Source organism: Sebastes umbrosus, chromosome 9 (assembly GCF_015220745.1).
Source record: "Sebastes umbrosus isolate fSebUmb1 chromosome 9, fSebUmb1.pri, whole genome shotgun sequence".
Classification (NCBI taxonomy): domain Eukaryota; kingdom Metazoa; phylum Chordata; class Actinopteri; order Perciformes; family Sebastidae; genus Sebastes; species Sebastes umbrosus.
In genome coordinates this window covers 22,878,292-22,886,804 of record NC_051277.1, presented here as the reverse complement: position 1 = coordinate 22,886,804, position 8,513 = coordinate 22,878,292, and the positions used below count along the sequence as shown (strand labels likewise).

Sequence of the window (8,513 nt, the reverse complement as noted above, 5' to 3'; positions counted from 1 at the left end):
ACACATCAAACAAGATCAGCATCAATCTGCGGTCAAATCTGGGCACATTTAGAGCAAATCAGAGACACTATTGTTGGCATGCAAGAACCAGGCTTCAACTTCAAAAACTACAGATTTTGTTAAGCAGGTTACATCATCCCGTCTCTCATGTTCTCTCCTACATGTAACGAAACAGAGACTTTTAATATTGACAGTACTTTCTGGTCTGATTGAACAGGTTATTTACATGAAAGAAGTACTACATACAATGTGGGAAAAAATTTCGACAAGTCCCCACTTTGTCAACGTCTTGACAAAGTGGGGACGTGTCGACATTTTTCCAAGAGAACATAACGTTGTTGTGATTCTGTTAATTCTCAGAAAGTCAATCTAGTATTTGTAACATAGGGAGTAAATATGTGGTTACTTTACAAAGGAATGGATTCACCACATTGTGTGATTTCATCCCAGCGGATCCCCCGGAGGAGCTGCAGAAGGAGATCATATGATTGTCCAAAGATCCCCCACAAGATCTATGTCATCAGGGGAGAACAAAACAAGCCCGTCAGGACAAAAACACTAGGTCAGACTCATTTCACGGGAGCGCCTGGCAAACAAAAAGTAATCTAACTTCGGCTGAATGTGAGTTGCATAACGCTACAATCTGATAATATACACGATTGGATGTAGATGAAGAGTTTTTCTGACACCAGCTCTTATTGACTGAACTGTCCCGCTGGGAGTGAGTCATAATCTGATCGACTGTCTAATCAGATGAAACTGTACATTATAACGCTGACTTGTGTGGGAAGGCACATACAGGGGGAGTTATTTCTATCTGTTATGACAGAAGCAAACAACCTCAAAGCCATGGTGTTGTTGAGGACTAATGGTTTGTCAGAGTCACAGGATCACATTTATTTTTTATTCATGTGTTTTCTTTCTATGTGTGAACACTTATTGTTATATATCTATATTTTATTTCTGTGGAGAGCTAAACATTCTCTGGTTATTTACTAGTGAAACAGACCAAAATAAAGAAACACAATCCATACTGGCATTCATAGCCAGAGGAAACACTATAGAAACACTATAGGAATGCATCATGACAATGAACTCTCTTCAGCTCATCTTTCCCATTGTGTTCATCACATGTCTGAACCCCCCAAACACAATATTTTGCATTGTATCTCCATAAATCTAACATTGACCAGAGCATGCAGTTATCAATAGAAAAGGCCTGGAGGGTTTATTGAAATGTTGATCTCATCTGACAAAAAATCATATGACATCTAAGGCATGTGATACTAGACAGGGCAGGCTACTGTTTCCTTTTGGTTACCTCATGTTTTCTCTCTGGATTTATGCTCAGCTTTGACATCAACAGATGCTTTTATACTGGCTCAGTTGAACGTGCAGCACAGGCTAATGTATATCTGTGACCCACAAATTAACGCATCTGATGAATAAATCACAACATTTCTAGTCTGACATCTGTGGAAAATCAGATAAATAATCATTAGGGTTGTCAATCGATTAAAATATTTAATTGCGATTAAATTGCAAATTAATCACACATTTCTTATCTGTTCAAAATGTACCTTAAAGGGAGATTTGTCAAGTATTTAATTATCAACATAGGAGTGGGAAAATCTGCTTGCTTTATGCAATTACTAACACAAAGCAATAACAATCATTGTCCAGAAACCCTCACAGGTACTGCATTTAGCATGAAAAATATGCTCAAATCATAACGTGGCAAACTGCAGTCTAACAGGCAACAACAGCTGTCAGTGTGTCAGTGTGCTGACTTGACTACGACTTGCCCCAAACTGCATGTGATTATCATAAAGTAGGCATGTCTGTAAAGGGGAGACTCGTGGGTACCCATAGAACCCATTTTCATTCACATATCTTGAGGTCAGAGGTCAAGGGACCCCTTTGAAAATGGCCATGCTAGTTTTTCCTCGCCAAAATGTAGAGTACGCTTGGAGCGTTAGTTACCCTCCTTCGTTAAATCATTGAAAAGGGGACATATAAAATGAAAAACTCCCTCACTTTTTCAGTGCACATACATTTGTCTATCTGTATTAGTGCGTTTTACCACTTTAAAAACATATTTTTTTAAATAAGGGCTATTAAGGTGTTCGTACTGACTGACACGGAAGTTGCAGTAACGCCATTTGGCCACTACGAAAGTCCGGATAGACGACCGGCGCACTTCCTGGGGCCTTGAGCACGAAGCACAACCACCGAGCCAAAGAATGAGTGACAGCTGCTGCTCAGCGAGCTAACCCAGTAGCACAAAAGCTATTTTGCTTGTGTTTATAGGATAGTGCCATGTAACAAAGTTGTTTATATATTCTTATAAGTGAGCTTGCAGCGAACATAGTGAGCTAGCGTGCACCATATTTTTCTCGCAAGCCAATCAGAGCAGACTGGGTTTTTTCGGGAGTGGGGCTTAAAGAGACAGGCGCTAAAAGGGAGCGTTTCAGACAGAGGGTGAATACAAGTATAAGACAGACACTATGAAGAAAAATTATGTTTTTTTTTTACATTAAAGCATGTAAACATGTTCTAGTAGAAACCCCAAATACAAGTACTGTATGTACCTGGAAATGAGCATATGTACCCTTTAAAGTCCCTTTCTGTAATGCATACAGATACTGTGGCAACTGGCACTTTAGTTCACATTTTCCTAAACTCAATTATAGGCCTCCGGCATACCAACATCTATTCAATTAAAGGTTCTCTTAGAAAAGTTAGTTAAGCGCTCCACTATGTCCACGTTGTACTACTCATTAGCAGGCAGCACTTATCACTCACTGTTTTCAGCCTCATGTCTACAGAGCTTATTTATAGTCACGGACGACAGGATGTTCTCTGTGTTCCTCGATGTGGTCAGTATTAGAGTCTGTCTATTAAAGGGAACTGATTGGATGTTAAGTTTGTTAAATCATCCAAAGGAAATGTGGTGTCGCACATTAAAACACAATAAGTGTGTGCATGTACGAGCTGTATTTATATGTGTGTGTGCACATTATTGTGTATTCGCTTACTGCTAATGTAGGGCTCTCTATGTGTACACATGAATGATTCTAGCAGTCAGTAAAGTGAGAAAAACACCAAGAGCGTTCCGTTATCCCATCACCCTTCAAGTGACACAAAAAACACAAGTCAATGAAAACACACACACACTGGTGTTGTTTAGGTTGTCTCGTTTACATGCACCTTTGACATTCAGCATCCCCTTTACCATGAAAACACTTTGAACTAAATGCTGCCACCACAGATAGAACCAGTGCACCCACTGTATAATGCATGAAGTAGCTCTAAGCTGCCCTTTCCCTCTCTACCTGAGCTGAGCAACAGCAGGTTCATTCTCTCACAAAGAAAGGAATGATGAAATCAGTGCAAACTCCTTAATCCTGTCAAATAACTTCACGTCACAGGCAATTACGTATACTCTTCCCTGCAATGAGAGCTCATCAGGACTGAAGGGAGAAAAGCAGGAAGAGGAGGATGTTGAGCCGCCACATGCAGTGACATCACAGTAAGACAAGCATTTTGACCATTTTGACATTTTGAAATCGTCTTTATCTACTTTTTTTGACATTTATGCTTCATTGAATCAACGCCGGATTATTTCCTAGGCAAAGCAGGCAGCGTCTTTGGGGTCCCAGGGGTAAATTGGATTGTGGTAACTTAAATGAATAGTTTGACATTTTGGGAAATAAACATACTACTTTCTGGCTGAGAGTTAGATGACAGATCTTGCACTTCTTGAGCCAGCAGATAGTTAGCTTAGTTTAGTATGAGGACTGAAAAATGAAGGAAATGCGTTGCCTTGTTTTTTCCAATTTGTTTTAACACCACTAATTTCTTTTATGCACTGTGATATCGATCCTTCGGAGCTTTCGGATCATACTAGCTTGTTGCTAAATAACACTCCGAACTTATGTTAAGTTTTGGTGAGGAAAAACTGGCATGGCCATTGTCAAAGGGGTCCCTTGACCTCTGACCTCAAGATATGTGAATGAAAATGGGTTCTATGGGTACCCACGAGTCTCCCCTTTACAGATGTGCCCACTTTATGATAATCACATGCAGTTTTGGGCGAGTCATAGTCAAGTCAGCACACTGACACACTGACAGCTGTTGTTGCCTATTGGTCTTGAGTTTGACATGTTTTGATTTGAGCATATTTTTTATGCTAAATGCAGAACCTGTGAGGGTTTCTGGATAATATTTGTCATTGTTTTGAGTTGTTAATCAATTTCCAATAATAAATATATCCATACATTTGCATAAAGCAGCATGTTTATCCACTCCCATTCTGATAAGAGTATTAAATACTTGACAAATCTCCCTTTAAGGTACATTTTGATTAAATTGCGATTAACTATAGACAATCATGCAATTAATCACGATTAAATATTTTAATCGATTGACAGCCCTATACTAAACATATTCTACCTCGTTTGTTTAATCCATACAAAAACCAATGTATAACAACAACAGTTTGTTGTTTTACGTGGGGTTATTTGTCACACTTAGCGGGGAGCAGTTGGCGACCAGCGATGGATCCAGGATTTACTGGTCCGTATTGATCTTCTCATCTATTACTCTGCAAGAAAGTGAATAAGCATATTTACCAAACTGCTGAACTATTCCTTTGAATAAATGCACGTGTTTGCGTCATTTAAACTCAATGAAAATCAGAGGATCCAAGTCAAGGGACAGTTTCAAACTAAGAATGCCATTATTACACATTATTACACACAAAAAGAGCCACCAAAGAACACATTATTATCTTTCATGAGCAAATCATTTCTTCCCATTAAAGATCTGTACATCTGCCTATAGCTTAATGTACTTTAAAAGAGCCCTTTGTCTTAAAAAGGAAAAATCCTATAATTCATAGTTTAACTGAGATGTCACATGGATGTCACGAGGATAACTGTCACTGACAGGAACAAACCACACAGTCATTCTGCTAATGGCATTATTTTTACATGCAAAAGACATCAATCACTGTTAAGAATTTCCCAGTAAAATAACAGTAAAGAGCTGGAAGCAGGGTTGCCATTATTCTACTGTAAAATTAACAGTATTATACTGTCGCTGAAATTTACAGCTTTGTACTGTTAATGAAAAATACAGTATATACTGGTTTTTTGATTAATTTCACAGTATTTTACAGTTAATTTACTGTTTAAGGATACATTATATAGCTGTTTTTCACCTTTCTTTTACATTATCTTACTGATTTGTTTCAATGCACTATTTAGGTTGTATTTTTTACATACATTTTAATAAACATTATTTTTTACCTAGATGAATCGACTTAGCAGGTTACAGACATAGGAATAATCACACTAAATACAATTAAAGGCACTTGTTAAGAAAAAGGCTATAATTAAGGCTATAAGGCCCAAAATGTCTGTCTATATGGCTACAAGCACAGAATGCAAACCAGAACAACATGTGAGTGAAGAACAGAGCTAATTCACTGATTTTACAATCGTGTACAATGTATGAGAAAAGAACATCTACAGCTTATCTTATTGCACTTTATTTTTTATTTTCATATGAAGTTCAACACAGCGCCAACAAAAACCTGACACAGATAACAAACCAAATTTCAGAAGAAATAGCATTTCTGAAGACATCTGTCAATCTTACTAACCTTACTTTGTGGAACAGTTACAGAGAGTTGAGCTATATCATAGAGTTAAAACAAAACTCTCAAATAATATTTTGCCTTATATCATGTAACATGTGAATATACTGAATATATTGCTGAGCCTTCAGGCATATCAGTGGTACAAATTTAAAAAAAAAATTAACATTAAATACAAAATAATTTGTCTATATACTAATGAGCACCAACACCACCAGACATGTGACATCATGTCCAAGTATGAATATTCAGGCTCTAACAAGGCACATGGATAAGTGTGGAAGTCCAAGTATTGGGCGATAATGGGGGAGTGAGTTAGCGAATGACTTATGGTCCACTCAAAGACACCAGTACTCTCAATCCAGCCTTGGTAGCCCGCTGACTGTGTGAGAGAGAGATATATGAGTTCCAACATAACTTTCATTGTAACTTCTCACATACAAAATCAGTGTGTGTAGCCCTCATTTCCTCTTATCATGTATGTAATGTAAACTCACCATTTTAAATGAAGTCCCACTCAAGTCCATGAGTCCCATCAGCAGAGTGGATACATGTGGATATACGGTTGTAGTCTTGTCTTGTAGCTCGTGAATTTGCCAGTTTTCTTTGAGAAGACTTTGCCCTGTCCATCCTTGGTGCCTCTCTCAGGGTTTATTCCTACGGTGCACCTGAAAAATGATAGTGTTTCTTCAGGTACTGTGTAAAGATCAAGTTGTGTGAATCACTTAGATTAATGCCACAATAAAAATACAGGTTTTACTGAAAGTATCTAACCTTGAGATTAATTTGAGCGTGCAGGTGTAGAAAGTGGAAAATAATGCAGCAAGCCCCATCAAGAAGGTGGGCTGGATCCCCTCACATATGAAGTGGCCCTCAAGGCTGACCATCCAGCGCCAATAGCTTCCTGCTGTTTCACCTGAAACTTAGAAAGAATTTTCCTCAGTCAACTTCATGGATTTTTAGTCAATGTTTGAAATGAATTGTGTTGAGTGGTGTGCATTACTGGCTGAGAAACTGTTTTTTGATCAATTATGAATATTCTGACCATCTGATCTATAGAACATGTGGTTTTCAGATATCATTCAAAAACACTAGTTAGCTAGTAAATAAACTTGCCTTCAATTTTGTATCTGCTCTGCTGAATTACCACCCAATAACCAACGTGCACTGAAGTCTTAATGTTACTTTAAATGTTGAAGGGACTTCCATAGACTGTAAAATGTATACACCGTCGTTATGCATGAATTCACTGGCAAAATACATGTATCAGCACATTAACTTAGATATTAACTTGAATACATAGAAATTAAAATGAGCTCCTTGTGTTGTCCGATTAATGTGCAATCATCTGTGAAATTCTAGCTAGCTGTTGAATCCCTCTATCATGACATGCACATATTCTGTAATGCAAACTAACTGGAAACATCACTGATAAACTTTGCACAGATTTATTAATTAAATAAAATTACTACTCACCAATAATCAGTAAGATGGGGATGGATGAAGAAAAGAACGGATCCAGCCTCACATGTGCAGATCAGGTGAAATGCTCTTCCCAGAATTCAAAAAATACTGCACGAAACTGTTATTCATGATACTTTAGACAGTTGATCAGCAGTAAAGTGCTGTTTTTTAAGAATACATTATAGTTCAGTTAAAAAACGGCCTATGAGCATAATTTAACAGATTTTCTTTTGTATTAACAGTAAAGCGCTGTTTTTAGCAATAACAGGTTAATACTGTTGAAATTCTGCTGTAAATTAACAGCAATTGTTTACAGTGTACTTTATTACAACATCGTTATCACAAAGAATAAAGCCAGTATTTCCTCTCCACGTGCTGAAGAGCTTCGTGTTTGTGGCTGTTCTTTTTCTGTTTCTTTACTGTTGTGTCTGTTTTACTCCTCTGACACATACTGTGGGCTTTATGCGATCTGTTCCAGCTTTTATGGGCCGCCTAAGGCCAGTGTGGTGTGCACATTATCTCATTAATGAGGACAACCATATTGTAGGTGGTTACAATTAAGTAGTCCAGCACTCTATTGTCAAGAAGTAGCTAACCCATATTCATCTTCTTTTAAGCTAGGGTTAACTATTCTCCATTCAGACCTATTTTGGGTTTAATTTATACCCTGAATTGGTCATAAAAGTCTACACACGTTAACAAGCTGTCATGTTTATTCCTCACTTGATCCAGGTTGGACTTTTATTGAGCGCCTGTGCTCTTTTTCAGCAATGTCCTGCTTCACATTCACACAGGTGCACACCTGCACACTCAGGAGCTGACCAGGGCAAGCAGCGTCCTCCACTGTCGGCCACTGAGCAGATGGGAGGTACGACCCTACTAACCCTGTCTTGCACCAGTGCCCACAGTCGCAGTTGTTGAAGGAAAGGAAAGACCTGTACCAGCGGCAAGCCTTCTTCAAGCTTTGTGTAACTACAGCAAACATACTAATGCCCAACAGTGCTGTCTTGTAAAGAGTTCAACTTCGTCTTTGCAGTAGCAGGCTGCACAAAACCAAACAATGGCATTCATGGTTATTAATTTCACATAATGCGTTGTGTGACTAGCCGATATATGTGTGTCAGGATTGGAAGTGCAGGCAGCAGGGAAATGGACTTACAGGCAGGTGTTGATAGGCAGGCAGCTACAGGTACTGGTTGACAGACAGGCAGATTCAGATTCAGGTCCAGGCCCGGGAGCAGAGTCAGAGTCTGGTTCAGGTTGTTTGTAGGGCTGTCAAAGTTAACGCCACTAGGTTTTTAATGCAACACATTTAACGCTTTAATGCAACTTGCATTTTTTAGGTTGTAGCGGGCTCAGTTTTAAAAACAACATATGTGAATGAAAA

General features: G+C 38.5%; 1 long non-coding RNA gene across 1 annotated transcript; it reads right to left on the bottom strand.

The window, feature by feature from the left end:
• Positions 1-6,012: 6,012 nt before the first annotated feature.
• LOC119494638 lies at positions 6,013-7,145 on the bottom strand. The gene is made up of 3 exons (XR_005208259.1): positions 6,437-7,145; positions 6,160-6,330; positions 6,013-6,044 (listed from the first exon to the last, which is right to left on the bottom strand). It is a non-coding gene; the product is annotated as an uncharacterized LOC119494638 (long non-coding RNA).
• Positions 7,146-8,513: the final 1,368 nt, after the last annotated feature.